The sequence below is a fragment of the Tachypleus tridentatus genome, chromosome 7, assembly GCF_004210375.1.
Source record: "Tachypleus tridentatus isolate NWPU-2018 chromosome 7, ASM421037v1, whole genome shotgun sequence".
In the NCBI taxonomy this organism is placed as follows: domain Eukaryota; kingdom Metazoa; phylum Arthropoda; class Merostomata; order Xiphosura; family Limulidae; genus Tachypleus; species Tachypleus tridentatus.
In genome coordinates, this window is record NC_134831.1 from 80329718 (window position 1) to 80347305 (window position 17588).

Consider the following 17588-nt stretch of genomic DNA (forward strand, 5'->3'; position numbering starts at 1 on the left):
CTTGCCCTACTTGTTCTACAGTTCACATCTAAATATTGTTTCTAGTTGTCTTACAGTTCACATCTAAATATTGTTTCTACTTGTTCTACAGTTCACATCTAAATATTGTTTCTAGTTGTCTTACAGTTCACATCTAGATATTGTTTCTAGTTGTCTTACAGTTCACATCTAAATATTGTTTCTAGTTGTCTTACAGTTCACATCTAAATATTGTTTCTAGTTGTCCTACAGTTCACATCTAAATATTGTTTCTAGTTGTCCTACAGTTCACATCTAAATATTGTTTTAACAGTTTCAATCCAGTGATGAAGCGAAGTACTGTAAATCAATAAAGTTTATTTTCTTCGAATTTCAAATTTATTTCTGCATAATTTCTTTTCCTTTCTTAAATAAAATACAAGTTTTTGAATCAAAGTTAGTAGTATGTAAAATGGTAAAATAAAGATAAAAATACACAAGTGTATTGACTGCAGATTGTTTGTTATTCATTCGTGTATAAGAATGATTGCGCTACTATAGAAGTTTTTAAGTCTTTATTGTCCACCCACACTTTAGTTTTCTTTTGAGTGAGAATCTTTTCCATAAACACTAGATAAATTGACAATAAATCCTACAATACTTCGTTTTTTGTGGTTTTGTGTTTCTGTTAGTACATTTACATAATAAATTTCCATAAAATGTGGAACAAATAAGAAAATATATTCAAAATTATAAGATTGCATATTTTGAGAGGATACTTTGTATATGATAAAAATAACAAAGAAAATACCATTAACAATACAGTTATAATACTCGACTTTCTTACTGTTTTTATATAATGTTTGATACTTTGTGTGAAAAATGCAACTTGTGATTAATGTGTTTCTGAGCTACTCACCGTCAATTGTTTTATATGAACTAGAACCCGTCAGACGATTTTTTAATAAAACTGTCAATAGTAAGGATAAGCTGCTTGAACTGGTAAACATAGAAACATGTTTTATTGTGATCTAGTAATTACCCAATCACATTATCTTATAATTAAATAGATATATTCTGTGACTTGTTTATACTTTAAAAGAATTTATTCGTCAGTTTTAGGTGTTCAGGCAAAGCTGTAAACGAGCTTTGTGGTTAGCTGTCCATCATTTTAAACTAATAGATAAGGGAAAGACAGCTACTTCATAGCACCAATCGCCAATTCTTCGGCTGTTCTTGACGAATAATGCAATTTGACTGATACTCTTATAACGCATCCATGGTTGCAACGTGATGAGCATAATTTTACAGTAACAAGATGCAAACCATGGATCATCGGAAACACAATTCTTGGCCACTACAGTCCTTTAGTAGTATATAGCTACATAATTACAACCACAACTTGTATGGATTATTGGCCTGATGTAGATGTGCTCAGGAAGTAAAGAAGCCAACCTTTGTTACAGTATTGTTTGGTTACGGTTATAAGTGAAAAGATTAATTACAAAGTTTATTCTCTATAACCAAGTTTCCTCTTCTGATAACTGACAAGATATAGATGACTCGTTTTCCTTGATTTAATTTGGTCAGGTTTAGAACAGCACAGTCAATCGAGAATACTAGACAAAGTTTGTTGCCTTATTGAAGCTTGGACGTATTATATTGCTTTCTCTAACGATTAGATATTCAATTGACTTTAATTGTAACTACCATTTCAGTTCAGATCAAGCTTAAATCAAAGCTATAGCCACCTCCAATACCTTCCATGCTTCTAGTGGTATGCATTCCACGTTTTACTTCCAGGAATAAAATGGATAAAAATGCTCGTTGTTTGTGGACTAAGGTATTTGTCACCCTCCCTACTGTTTATCAGTTTATGCTCAACACTTCACTTAACTGGAGATATACATGCTTCTTCGTTTATTGTAGCTTTTGGTGGTAGCTCTAAATGTAGAGATACAGGGTGTTCGGAAAGTCACTGTGCAGTTTTGAAAGCAGCGATAACAGCATTCATTCAGTCTGTTTCAAGCCAGCAACTGATAGCGGTGTTTAGAAACAAAATAAGAAGGATCCAAGCCTGTATTGATGCCAACGGGGGTCACTTTCAACATTGTTTATAATTGTCATTCATATTTACCTCCTGTATTCTATGTTGAAACATGCCTGTTAATAAATATATAAGTGCACAGCGACTTTCCGAACACCCTGTATAATAATATATATATATATACAGTGTCTAAAAACTAATAAATACGCGAATGTCTTGATTGTGTTAAATATAAGGTAGCTTGTATAAGGATGTTAACTAAACTGGTAAAAACATACTTAACACAATTAAGTACTATTCTTTCAAAAAAAATATAATGTCTGAGACCTAGTTGTAAGGTTTATCATAATATTTTGTTATGATTAAGACTAGCCAATACGCACGAGACAGTTTATGTGACTTTAAAATAAACATAACTTATATATATAAAAAACTAGATGTCTGTTTAGTATAACTTTCTTTTTACTTTGAACCATTTTCAGACACATAACGAAATTTTCGTACCGCATTTAGCATTTTGAAACAAAACAAGAACTTTCGTTAAAGAAATCTTCTCTTATCAGTTTGCTTAAGTTTAGGTATGCTGTTATAGATCTCACATAGTACTTTAAAAATAAGAACTGCACACGTGTGTAGAGCAATCACATTTTCCAAACGTGGAATTGATACATCTTGTCTGCTACAGTGTATGTATTGATCTGACATGTTAAAAAAACTTTATCAAGTTGCCATAGCAACCCCGCACCACGAGGAAGCAGAATAATAATCAACTGCAAAGATAACAAATTCACCATTTTGACGAGAATGATGTATTCGTGTATTTTACTTACTCTTGGCTTTAGAATAGTTGAAGGTAAAGTTTAGAAATATAAGCAGTGTTACTGAATAATGTTTTAACTACAATATCCATTCTACGTTCATTTTTTTACTTCGAAAGGTAACAATTAAGACTTTTAATGTAAATTATCTTACAAAGTAAAATTACTAGTGCCCACGTGATGTACTCTAAAGACCTCCAGAGGGTTAGAAATATTGTTAATTAACAAATGTACGATTCCATCTTAATTTTCAAACGTAAATCTTAAATGTGTTGACAGATGACCTTTGAGTTGGCATGGCCAGGCGGTTAGGGTGCTTTACTCGCAATCTGAAGATTACTGATTTGAATCCTCGTCTCACCACAGATGCTCGCCCTTTCAGTCGTGGGGACATTATAAAGTTAAGGTCAATTCCGCTATTTGTTGATAAAAGCATAGTCCAAGAGTTGGATGTGGGTTACGATGACTAGTTTCCTTCCCTCATTATTTCACTTCTAAGTTAGGAATGGCTGGTGCAGAAGGCTCCATGTAGTTTAGTGCAAAACTCAATACTGTATGATAAAGAAACAACTGTTGATATCTTTCCCTTATCGAGAAAAAATGAATATCTCTATAGTTTGAAGGTTTTTATTATTGTAACACTTTAGATATGGCATCCAGAAATTAATAAGACAAACTAAATCATGAGAGCATACGTAAATCTGCTTTTATAATGAGAGAACTTGTATGAGTTTTGGCCAGTTTAATGTATCTGCCACTTATAAAGGGCTAGTGGAACTTATTCTGAAGGTTTTACAATATCTACAACAAGAAAACAAATTTCTTTTAAACACAGCTGATAACGGAAGCAGAGCAGTGTTACTGCAGTTTTAGAATAGAGTAGAATGTTGCATTACGTACATTAAACCTATGCTCAAGGCTTCTGATACCAAATATTTTGTGAAGAAGAAAATATGTTCGTAGTTGATACCTTTCTATTTCTGCAAACACATGACTGTCTGGATATAATGAAAGGTTTCCAATATTTTAACATTTGTGATCTAGAAAATGACAAGTTAAGTTAAGTGTGGAGAACAGTTCTGAGTACGCTTTCAGTGTGAGAGATGACTTGTATAAGTTTTATATTATGCCATTTGGCCTTTATAATGCACTTTCCACTCTGATGAGATGGAAATGAGAGAGATGTCTGATATTGTTTTGATGTTTGGTTGCACATTGAAATCTAAATATGAAAATCCGAAAATGGTATTACAGAAGGTAAAGAAAGCAGCCTTGAAACTGAAACTAGGAAAATGCATGTTTATCCCCACAGAACCAGAACTCTTTGATCATATTGTAAGTAGAAATGGAGTCTTGTTAGACCATGTTAAGATATTAGTGGTAAGAGACAGGTTATACTCCGTGATAAAGCAAATTTTCTGTAGTTTTCCTGACTTTAAATCTTGTTACTAATGGTTTATGACCATTTTCTCCAAATAGCATCACCATTGTCTACTCTCACTAAAACAAAGACGTACGTTGGATAGAGCAAAGAATGTGAACAAGAATTACAGCCCCTGATGAAGCTCTAGTGTTAGCATATTCTTATTGGACACCAATGGCAGCTTTAATAGAATTGTAAAAACGTTATTGGAATTGTAGGATGTAGTACAACAACAGCTTGTATGCTAGCGTACAATCACGGCTTTCGATCACGGAAGCTATGGCAAAAAACTGGTAATAGCTGAAATCTTCGTAAAACACTATTACCAGTTCATTTATGGCAAGAGGTTCACCATCTAGATTAAACATGAATTGTTGAAAAGATGAATAAACTTTAAAAATGTAGAAGGGATGATAGTGTGATGAATGAAAATATTGCACGAATATGACTCAGTGTATCTTCCACGCCCACAAAAAAAATTGGCTTGTTGCATGAGATTCTGTTTTTTAAAAGAAAGTCCTTAAACTCTAAAGAATTGTTGAATATCCCTGGATATCCCTGGATATTGCTGGTCGAGGGACTGAAAGAAGTCATTGGTGCATACTCGTTACCATTTACTATTTTGGGACAAGGCTTATCTATAAGTCAAAACAAGAGCTAAGTATGTTGGAAAAACAGGATGGGCGGTTTGCAACATCAGAAGAGATTTACATAGGTCAGAGGCAAATTTTAGCAACCTGTTGTTTTTTGGGTTGTTTAAAGTGATAGATGTGGTGCAGACATATTCACATTATCATCCATAGTTTGATGATTTAGCCAAATGGGTAATACAAACGATTTCGACAGAAGCTACAAGCAGTCTGTTGTAAGCTTCTAGAATACGTGATAATCTGTTAATTTAAATATATATGTATATATAGCAATACATGTTTAAAAATACGTATACGTGTGTATTTGGACATTGCATAAAATCGTTCATAAGTGTTGTATGACGTCAATGATTCAGTTACAAAAATAATACAATGTAAGTAAAATGTGTATGGAAAAGAAGTACTTGGTCTGCAGGTTATACTTAGGGATACGAGGCTACCTGTGATCACTGACCTGGAGAGCATTCTTAGAAGAATTAGTGCATCTGTTATTTTCATTAATCCTAGTGGAAAATGTTCCAATTTTGACATTGAAAAATCAGTTGGTAATGAATTTTCATATAAGATAACGGTAGCAAAGAAATTCATGTTTCATAAAAAAAATAGCGCAAGGTATTTTAATATGACCAAATTAATATATTTATGAGGTGAAAATTATGATTAATAATTGAAACTTTACAGACAGTAGTTTTTATATCATAATAGATGTAAAATTTGTGCACCCAAAATTTCATTTCATTCTGATGGAATATTTTTGGTAATGGAGATTGAAATAGTTTGAATATACTGACATATAACTGAATTTTGCTTAAAATTAATTCAGTAGAAGGTACAGTTGTAATAAATGAAGATGCAGGCTGTCAGCGTATATGGGATGGGAAAACGGAAGGTAATACTTTCATGATGAAACTGTGTAAGTTACACCAAAACTAGTAATAAACCTGTAGCTGAAAGTAAAACCATAAGAACAGACATTGTACGATCGAAAGTAAGTTTTGCATCCCTTAATTCTAATTAGCTCATATTTATACGTGATAGAGCATCTTAGTTGATTTTATCCAAAGAAATGAGAGAGAGCAGCACAGTAAAAATATATTACAAATGCACACCCAACTGAACCTGGGAATCACAGGTGCTAATGAAAAATGTTCTATGGGCAATGTAGAGCATAAGTACATGCAAAGATCGTAAAAATGCTGCTTGACAAAGCTATAAAAGTATGACCTAAAATATGAAAGACATTAAAGCAAGTTATGGTTGTAATTGAGTTAATATATCACTTTTAAACCACACTCCTTGCTGAAGATTTATCCAATCTAAATTTGTTTGACCTTACGTTTTTAATACAGACTTTTACAAGTTAAGGTTGACTTTTTGACTACACTGACTATCATTTTCTTTAATCAGTCAATGGCTATCTTGATTTGTTACCAAAGTAATCTCATATGTATAATGAACCACTTATTTAGCAAAAATCAGTATTCCGAGGACTTTTTCTATAGTGAAGTAGTAGACTATATCTTAATTCTCTTACTCCTGGAGATGGCCTCACGTCTATCATAGCAGAGTCTGTAGTTGGAAGTGTGTTGTTAGCTAGTGTATTGGACATGGAAATGTCCATCTTTTTAGCCGAGCAGACCTAACAGTAGCAGCAGATCTAGTACATTTAAAGCTTCTACTCGATGTAGCAGTCACAGAGATTACTACGTCATCGCTGAAGAAGCTCTTAGCTTTTAAGTGGCCTAGAATCTGATCACGTTACTCAGGCTGATGTTAATAAAGTTCAAGTCAGAACAGTTAAAGAAGAAACAGTAACAGCTCATGAGAATTACCAAAACAGTCATGTTAAATTTCAAGGCCAAAGAAAACCTTTTCAGAGCTTGGATTGCCTAAAGAACCTGTCATTAGCAGAGCTGACCAATATTCAGATGAGGCAAAGGACATCTAATCTACCTAAAGCAATAATCGACTGAGTCATGCTAGATCAAATTCACATTTACAAACGGTACTGCTAGAAGATGACAGCTGAATGGATTGAGACTTGGCCTTTCTACAACATTACACCTTGAAGTGTCAGCTGGCTAAAATCAAGATGTCCATTACAAAAATCTGAGGCAATATAAGGACCAACTCTGCAGCTAACCACAAGCCATTAGCCACACTCGAGGATCTATTGGTTGTATCAAGGTGAGGAGGAAAAGCACAGCCTCATTACAATTCTGGGCAAATGGAAATTTTGTATTTAATTTGTGGATTTAGATGTGTGCTTTGAACTTTATTTGTAACCAAGAAGTGCTATATCAGTTTTGAGGAGCTTCTTACCTTATTGTTGCATTTGGCTTCCTTGGTAACACACGCGTTATTATTGTCATTTTATGGGATGCCGAATGTCACTCAAAATTCATCTTGCTTGGAGCAGTGAGTGATGAGCACGGAGTCAACTTCTAACTGTCTGCGGTACTATGAATTGTGTACACATTTTGATATGATTTGTAATAGATTGAATATACTTTCTAAAAAAGTGTTAGTTGTAACTTATATATATGTCTTATTATCCCTTTATTAGTATCCTGTGTAATACTAAATACATTTTTGTTTGTTCTCTTTAGAGAATCATTTAGATTTGTATAAATCTACACATATTATATTGGAAGTTTGGTATATTTACTTTTTCATGCACAAACGTCATTCTGTTTTGTATCTTGTGAAACCTAATTTTGTATTATAACAATAATTGGCAATTTTTTCTTTGAATCATATCGTTATTGACATTCATTTATTATTGTTTCATTCAATATAATTATTATCAGAGTCTATTTGTTTTGTGACTTAATTCATTGTTGAAGAATATTCTTATTTTGTACTTTTATATCCATTTAAATGCTTTCATTTCATTAAAATGTAGTAATGTTTGTCTGTATTAAAAATTATTTTTGATGATGTATCAGTGTAAATTTGCATCATTTTTAGAAGGGTTTTCATGATGTAGATCTGTTTAAGAGTATTCTGATGTGATTATATATGTTGTTATTGATAAGGTTTTGAGTTTTGAGATGTATTTGTTTAATTAAGAATTATGTCATCCATTTTCCATGTAAGTGTTTCCAAGAATGAGCGAGAAAGCTAATGCACTCATTGAACAGTATTACGTAAATTAATTTTAATGTTAAATGGGTTGAAGACAAGCCTAAAACAAAAGATAACGGATAATAATCATATCCTGTCTTCTCATATGAATGCAGATTTTTTAATATTTTTTACTCTAAATATATTCTTTTTATATAGTGCCTGGCCTTCTTGGTCATGTAAAAAAGTTAAAATCGTTCTAGCTGTCTTTGTTATACTGTCATACTAAGGAAATAACACCTGTTCTGCCAGTGGAAGTGGCGTGGTTGTGATGCTGTACTTTAAAACAAGAATGTTAAAAGCCAGTCTCCATGGTAGGCCAAATGACATATCAGTGTTACAGTTCTTTACGTTTAAAAAAGAATGACCAGTAACGTGGTAGAACTAGTCATTACGGACAAATCCTACATTTCTTTTTAAATAAGAAATATTAAACTTAAACACTAGTGTAGAGAATCCTGAGTAAATTTATTAGCATTAAAGGTGGCTGTCCAGATGCCATAAGCAAGTAGGTACAGTGTTTTGCATTTGAATCAATAGAGTGTTTTACTTATTATATTACACCCTGAATCCGCTCTGTTTATTTTCCACTTGATCTCTGTTAGTTTTAGCTATATCCTACACCAGTTTTTAATATATTTTTCTGATACTTTCGTTATAATTTTGGCCTAGGTAATACTCTTAGAGGGAATGAGTTTAACCTGAAAATACCACAGTAAAAATCTATTCCCAACCAAATGTTGGGGGGGATATTGTGACAAAGTACAAAGCATATCATTAGCGTTTTACCTCACCAGTTGAGTATTATGGTAAATATTTTCACACTGTCGAAAATCCCATTCCAGTAAGAAATAATCATGTTTCAAGAGGAATAATTTGTCTCCTATAATACCCTTACAGGTTGAAGAGAAACACAAAGTTTGACATGACTAACAGATACAGGTTTGAAATTCCACGTCTTGTGTTTGCATGAAATCTGATGGTTAAATTTAACTAAAAAAGTAAATGCTTTGTCAGAATACCGCATTACTTGTATAAGTGATGAGCATTTGTTCTAAAAATACATTTAATTAGCAGTCTTATTTATATAGCTAGATATACTTATTAATAAGAATATTTAATGTTTTTACCATAATAAAGTTTTAAAATTATTTTAAATAACAGTTCCTGAAGTATAATAGAAGAAATTGACTTAAAATCAACTAAATATTAATTTATATTTTTTGCAACTAGCTAAGGCCAGTCTCACAAATTATGGATTAAAATGAAGCTTATTCTGTTCTTAAAACGAAATCTTAGCTAGCTAAGCTACGAACGTATGACGTTCATCTAAGTATCCTACTCAAGAAAACCAAAGTTTTCAGAATGTTTATATCCGTAAAAACTGCAAAATGGCCATTTGGAGTAACCAATACGGCTCTGCATACAGCAAATTTCCAGAGAATATTGTCCTATTTACTTAAGAAGAAATTTTCTCAACTGATTTAGTTTATCTGAAACTAATCCCACAAGTCTGTTTTGATGTTTAAAATGCAGAGCAAGTGTTACCTACTTTATTTTTACAATAGTGCATTAGTTTATTGTTTAAAAATAAAGAATTATGATATATGTACAGTGAAGAAGAGCATTGTTGTTTATCTGATGAAAATAGAACCAATGACAGTAGCAAACGGCCTGAAAATTGTTACAAGTATTTAGTCCCTATAATGCCCAGTGAACAGACCAATAATTATTAAGGGTAGATACAGACAAGCATGTTTATCAGATCGTGAGGTTCTACATACACGCAGTGAACCAATACTTAATGCATTATTCAGCTACAGTCCAAAAAATGTGAACGTGGTACCCTATAACTTTTGATTGACTTCCGTGATGGCCGTCTTCTTCTGCAAAATTAGCCTGGATAGTTCTAATGTGTTCGTTTTTCTAATATAGGGTTCTTCTATATTTAAAAGTAACACCTAAAGACAAAAGCGAACTTCATTCGTTGAAGTATTTCTAGGTTAGTACGCAAGGATCAATAAAAATAATGTGTTAGTAAATATTTAGGGTAACACTAACTTTAAAATCTTGAAGTCACTTTACATGAAACAGAAACCGTGTTTTTCTGACAGTATGTCATGCCATACATCCTACGGTGAGATATAGGTACGTTTACGACCTTACAACACTAAAGCCCGGGGTTCGGTTCCACGCAATGTACACAGCAAATAACGAAATGTGGCGTTATTCTAAAGCAAACAGTCATAGCATACATGCTGAAAATTGGAATTTTTAGAGAAGATCTGATCGTGCCATTAATACGCACGTTATTGATGTATTAAATTTCTTCGTGGCACAAGAATTTTCGAGAAGCATCTGGGCATATCTGCACATGAATGATATATATGTATAAACAACAAAATTGAACTGACTAGCAAAAGTGTTGTTCTTAATTCTTAAAACCCTGAAGCATTTTCTATATAATAAAATTTACTGTTCGTTCCTAAATCGCTGATTGGACCGACTTCAAAATGACCCCAAGGTTTGCACAAATATAAAACTTTTTCACCTAATTTGTTAAGGAACCCAGATATTTCGCGAAAACACTTTTACGGGAATTCCCGAAAAACTACACGAAACGTTCAAGGTGTTTATGGTACGGAGTCTCTCAATGAAAGAAAATGTCGAAGGTGGTTTCAAAAGTTTAGATCAAGTAACAACAGCTTAAGTGATGCACCACGTTCTGGTCGTTCTGTTGAGTTTAATGATGACTTGCTGCTGGCTGCACTTGATAAAGATTGTGCTGTAACAGTTGAAGAACTAGCACAGAAGCTTAATTCAACATATTCAACAGTTTACCATCATCTGTAACAGGTTGGAAAGGTGTCAAAACTTGGAAAATGGGTCCCCTATAATTTGACAAAAGCCAACTTTAGAGCAAGATTAGACATTTGCTTTTGTCTGCACTCTCGTGAAGGTTACTCACCATTTTTGGATATGTTAGTGACTAGAGATGAAAAATGGATATATTAAAAAATGTTAAGCGCTGAAGACAATGGCTCAGTGTAGATAAACTGGCGAAAGCACAGCCCAAAATGGACCTTCACCCTAGGAAAGTCTTGTTAAGCGTTAGGTGGGATATTGTTGGTGTGATTCACTTTGAATTGCTGTCACTCAATGTAACGATTACATCAGACTTCTATTGTCAACAGTTAGAGCGTTTGAATGTTGCACTGAAAGAAAAGAGGCCTGCTGTGATAAATCGTAAAGGTGTTGTGTTGCTCTAGGATAATGCACAGCTCCATACAACAAGGATCACATCTGCAAAGATTTAATAGCTAGACTGGGTAAAACTTCCACATCTTCCTTATTTTCCAGACCTTGCCCCATCTGATTATCATCTATTCCGAAGTTTGCAGAACTATCTTGATGGAAAATAGCTTGGAACACACGAAAATGTCAAAACTACCTTCTCCACATTATTTCCTCCAAACCCCAAGAATTTGATAGAAGTGGCATTCAGAAGTTTCTGAATCATTAGCAGGAAGTAATTAATAATAATGGAACATGCATTATTGATTAAATAATATTAAAAGCGTTTGAAATCCTTTCTCTTTTTGTGAACCTTAAATCGGACATTACTTAAGGGATGACCTGGTAGTATCGAATGAATTATCTGGGCTTCTAAGTTTGCACAGGGGTAAAGTTTGTCACCCACCCCTTGAGAAGCCTGAGAATTTCCTGCAAATCTCTTCTTCAAACTGCCGGGCTCATGAACTTCTAAGTAGTGCCAAACGATCAAACTGCCGGACCCATGAACTTCTAAGTAGTTGCCAAACGATCAAAGTGCCGGACTCATGAACTTCTAAGTAGTGCCAAACGATCAAATCTTCTCGTAGTGCCAAACGAATCTTCTCGAGGTTTGAGCAAAGATAAAACTCTTCACTCAATTAGTTTAACTGGAATTCCCCAAAAGTGGATCACAAATTTGGCATTGATTTACGTTAGAGCTTGTAAATAATCAGGCTTAATAATTACTGCTAGTATCTTTGTAAACGAAGTTAAATTAGTATTATGTTGGTAATGTTCATTAAGCTGAAGAAAAAAGTGGAAATAGGAGACAAGTATTAAGTTTACTTTAAGCGATCCTGTAAATCTGAGCCCTAAGCCTACGAGTTATCTTGATATAAACACAAATTATACAAAATACGTTAAGAAGCTAGATATTAACAAAAATCTAAAACTTAATAAATATAACTTTTGGAATTTCAAATGTAATACTCTGTATCTGTAGTTTAAAGTTGATGTCAGCAAGTGGAAACGAAACTATTGAAGAGACATCAACTTTTTGATATAGACGAAAATCACACGTTAAACAATGATCACTCTCACTAGAGGGCTGTTGTGGGCACTTTATGTGTTTTTATATCTGTAAGCTCAATATAAACATTGTTACAGACAAGTTAAAAACCTTAAAAGTTTAAAAATGTATAATTCATTAATAGATATGTCCACGAAGCTATTCTACTTCAGAATAATCGAATTATTTTTTGTGGATTACAAATTACACACGACCTGGGGTTAAATAATGCACTTACTTTAATAAACTTAAATTTATTCCGATTGAGCCGCGTTTTCTTGACTTTTATTTGTACATTCAACTTGTTTACTACTTATGATTACTGATCATGGAATTGCGAGGATTCCTAAACACTTAATAAATGTTTCCTATTGTCACGTTCGTGTTTTGTTTTATCATTGAGTTACTTTTTCTGAAAAAAATGAAACGGTTTTTCATCTTTTAGCAGTTATAGAAATCGTGAGAGACATGTTTTCGTATTGTTGGTGTTCAAAATACGCAAAATGCAAGTGTTTACGAACAATAAAATATGAATTTAGATACAGACTTTATAACTTTTCCTAACTTTAGATACAGACTTTATAACTTTTCCTAAATTTAGATACAGTCTTTATAACTTTTCCTAAATTTAGATACAGATTTTATAACTTTTCCTAAATTTAGGTACAGGTTTTATATATTTTATTATCCTTAAATACAGACTTTATAATTTTTATTGGAAGTTTAGACACAGACTTATTAATTTAAGTTGCAAAATTTGAAATGTTGGCCTTTAACCGTGTTTATTTTCACATCAGCCACACTACAAGGGATAATGATTTTATTATTAAACATACTGCCCCCAGTGGGAAAGCGGTGACTTTCAGGATTCAATTCCCTGCAGTGAAAGCAGCAAAGGTTTAATATAGCTCTTCTCTAAAACAAAAAAGTTACCAGTAGTTTGTTTGTGTGAAATATAACCACAAAAATTCACAATGGTTATCTGTGCTCCGCTCATCACGGTTAGTAAAACCCAATTTCTAGAGTTTAAGTCCAAAGATATACCGATGTGCCACTGAGGGGCGTCACAATTAATGTGGAGCTCCAAGTACAAAAACAAACAATAAAAGCTTTTGCATTTCTTTGTTACTTTTTTGAATTTTTTTACGAACATTAGTATTGTTCGTGAAATATTATGTATTAATTTTTACACGTGTTCTTATCGACGACTTAAGAAGTAGTCAACAACCCGGCATAGTCAGGCGGCTAAGGCGCTCGACTCGTATTCCGAGGGTCGCAGATACGATTCCTTGTCACTCCAAACATGATCGCCCTTTCGGTCGTGGGGGCATTATAATGTTACAGTCAATTCCACTATTCGTTGGTAAAGTAGGAGCTCAAGAGTTGGCGGCGGGTGGTGATGACTAGCTGCCTTCCCTCTAGTCTTACACTGCTAAATTAGGGACGGCTAGCGCAGATAGCCCTCGAGTAGCTTTGCGCGAAATTCAAAAAACAAACAAATAAGTAGTCAACTAACCAACACATGGTGTAGGCCTGTAGCCGAAACTAATTGGTTTTTAATCTTATGTTATTGATGTTTGTATGGTATTAAATTTATTAACTTTATACAAGAATTTGTTGTTTTAGTGTAACAAAAGTAGAAAAAGAAAGTTTAGTAGTTTTCGTACAATAGTGTTGCAAAGCTTGTAAGTAGAAACCTGCGAAACGCTATTAAATTTCATTGTTCTTAGGTTGTTATAGGTTTGTACTGTTTTTCATATATAATAAACTTTTATGCACAATAGTTGTTTTTCTAATAGCAAAACTACATTGGGCTATCAACTGAGTTCACAAAAGGGAATCGAACCGTTGATTTTAGCTTTGTAAATCTGTAGACTTACCGCGGTAATAGCGGGGGACTAAAGTGGTTTAATAATTTGCTCCCTAAATAACCAAAAACCTTGTGGAATTCAAAATGATCATACCAGTGATTCAAACATCGTATCTATTCTAAAACAAACCTTTCTTACTGTAAAAGCCATAATTGTTAATGAAATAAGTTGTAACGAAAGTGAATAGCGCGAGAATAAAAAAAACGTTTTAAATAAGGAAATATATAGTTTTAAAGGTTTTTTTAAATAGTTTGTGTAAACGTTCTTTTCCTTATGAATTGTTCAAGTACTTATGTATTGAATTATACCTATTTGAAAGTTATAGAAATTATCTTCAATGAGAATATTTGAGATTAGGTAAGCTTGTACAGTTTAGAAATGGGTTGAATGGGTAACGATTTGTTTGTTTGTTTTTTGGAATTTCGCACAAAGCTACTCGAGGGCTATCTGTGCTAGCCGTCCCTAATTTAGCAGTGTAAGACTAGAGGGAAGGCAGCTAGTCATCACCACCCACCGCCAACTCTTGGGCTACTCTTTTACCAACGAATAGTGGGATTGACCGTCACATTATAAAGCCTTCAAGACTGAAAGGACGAGTATGTTTGGTGTGAGGAGGATTTAAACTCGTGACCTAACCATATGGCCATGTCAATCCCTCGATTTATAAAAGATTGATGTGAGTTACCATATATTTAAAACAAACAATTGCGTTGTTGAATTTTGCACAAAGCTAAACGAGTGCTATTTGTGTTAGCCGTCCGTAATTTAGCAGTATAAGATCAAAGAAAAGGCAGTTAGTCATCAAAACCCATCGTTAACTCTTGAGCTACTTTTTAACAGCTAATGGTGGGATCGACCGTTACATTACAAAGCCCCCACGTCTGAAAGGGCAAACATGTTTGTTGTGTTGGGGATTAAAATTTGCAACCTTCAGATTGCGAGTCGAGCGCCCTAACCACCTGGCTATGGAGTGCGAAATAGTTGCGAAAGCATAGTGGTATTAAGTTGACAGTAGCGATTTATGCAGAAGAGATCTCTGGTGGGAAATTCACGATAATTTGAAAACTGCTTACAAAATAACATTAAACAGATCTATGTGAAATAAAATAGGAAAATAAATAACATGTAAGAAAAAAGTATTTTAAAAAGTTAAAACGGTGGCACAGATCCATTTTTTCCTCTTTCCAGTGTGGATTGCAGGGGCATGGTGTACTAATTGTTTAATGAGTCTGTCGATTAATCATTTATCAAATACCATTAACTGCTGAGCTCTGGCTATAGTGGTAACATTTATCATTTTCTGTTGGCTCTCTTTAACCCGTTGAACCGTCGGTCAAAAGTGATAGTCATTATGTTCCAGCTAGTTGCTTGCAGAGTGTGGATGCTGCTAGTACTCCTGCACCGACTGAGACATTGGTCAGAATTAATAGTTTTTCCTACTTTGCTACTGTAAAAAGTATAGGCGGTTCACTAGTCACTGTACTCAACATTTTGCAAGCAAAATAGGAGCTTTGTTCCTCTCATCCAAGATGAAGTCCAAGAAGATGCATAATTGCAAGAGACTGTGATTTGTAAAACATGAAAGGACTGGATAACTATGTCCATTCACTAGATCCCATTACAGTAACATAATGTGTGTGCTGGTTAATCCTCAACATTATGTACTTGTTGTATACTTCCATGACTATCTTCAAGCTATGACTTTGTACCTAGTTGCAATGGAAATTATCAATGTTAGGACGAGGATTATCTTCATATGCCGGTGACGCCTCATCATTTCATCAGGAAGTCCCTTTATATACTTATCTTTGAGATCTGTAGAATTTAATGTAGGGCATGTCTTACTGTGTAAATGGTGTAAGTCAGTTATATAAGTAGTCAGACTCTTGTTGGGGATCTTTTTCTGAGCCTTAATCTTGGACTTATGGATTGTTAGATTAACCACTGGGTTTATTCGACAGTGCATTGCTTTCAAATATTTGATGGAGTACGTGGTTAAAACCTTTCAAGTTCAGAATCGACAAGTTGATTGAGAGATTAATCATTTCAAGTAGTTATCCGCCTGAAATGTCTCACAGGATGGCACCGTTTTTCTTTTGCTAAACCTTCAAATATCTAGGGACAAAATCAGCTTGACTTTACTCAGAGAGACCCTGCGAGTTCTCAGATGTCTCTGTCTTCTACGGTTGATTCTTCCAAATGCTCAATAGAGTCAAGAGCTTGATCGTTTAAACTGTATTATGATTCAGTTAATTTACTCAGAGATTCCAACTCTAAGATCAGCACCCTGTCTCTGCTCTGGAACAGCAGAGTTGCGAGTTGCTTTGGTAGCTGATTTAGACCCTCTTTCCGAATCCATATTTCTTGGTTGCTATGGCATAATACTATAACATATAGTCTTCTTTGGTTGTTGCTTGCTGTCTAACATGTAGATAAAATACATCTGATTGTTAGATTATGTCTGTTCCAAGTGGCTCATTTCGTACGCCTTTACTAGCATCAAGTGATTTTGATCAGAGTCGAACATGTGTAACCCTGACGAGCAACAATCTGAAAGTCCTTCTTAGGCTCCACTAAACATTCTTGGACTCGCTAGATGCCATTCCACTTCAATTTATTTTCAGTCAACTGTGCTTTCCTTGTGCCGAGATCGATCTTCAGTAGCAATGCCGAATCTGCCATTCTGGCTGCTCCAAATGCCGGCTAATCTCTCTCAATCTACAGTTGTAGAAAGGTCAAAATCAATGGCAAAAGCATAATGTCTAGGAAAGGAATTATCATACACTCGATACCTTCTTTGCATAACGTCCTGTCACAAGCAGTTAAACCTCTCTCTCGGTTCTGAGTACTTTTACACACAACATGGGCAGAACAAGCGTTATCACTATAGTATGGAAAAAATTCAATTAACTGATTTCACAGGAGTTACAAGTGTGTTTGTTTTAGTGAAAAGCTCAGCTGGACTATCTACTGTGTCCACCACGGGGAATCGAAGCCCATAGTTCAGCGTTGTAAGTCTGTAAACGTAATGCTATTTTATCAGGGAACTCATTAGACTGTTCCATTTAACAGAATTATCTTATTATTTAAGACAAAATTGTTCAACCTCCAAGCCATTATCGATGTTTTCTCTGTTTTTGTTGTTATTCTAATAAATTGTAATATATATTTCTTCAGCACCTTATATGTAAGTTTGACTGTTCATCCACAACCAAATAAAGGGATTAGACGATATCTCAATGACTGGAACATAGTCATTATTCTGACGTACGTAGAAGGGAATTTCGAAACAACATGTTTAGCCAGTGCTCCAACATCCACCTAACTTTCCCTTCATTTGGTAACAACTTGAT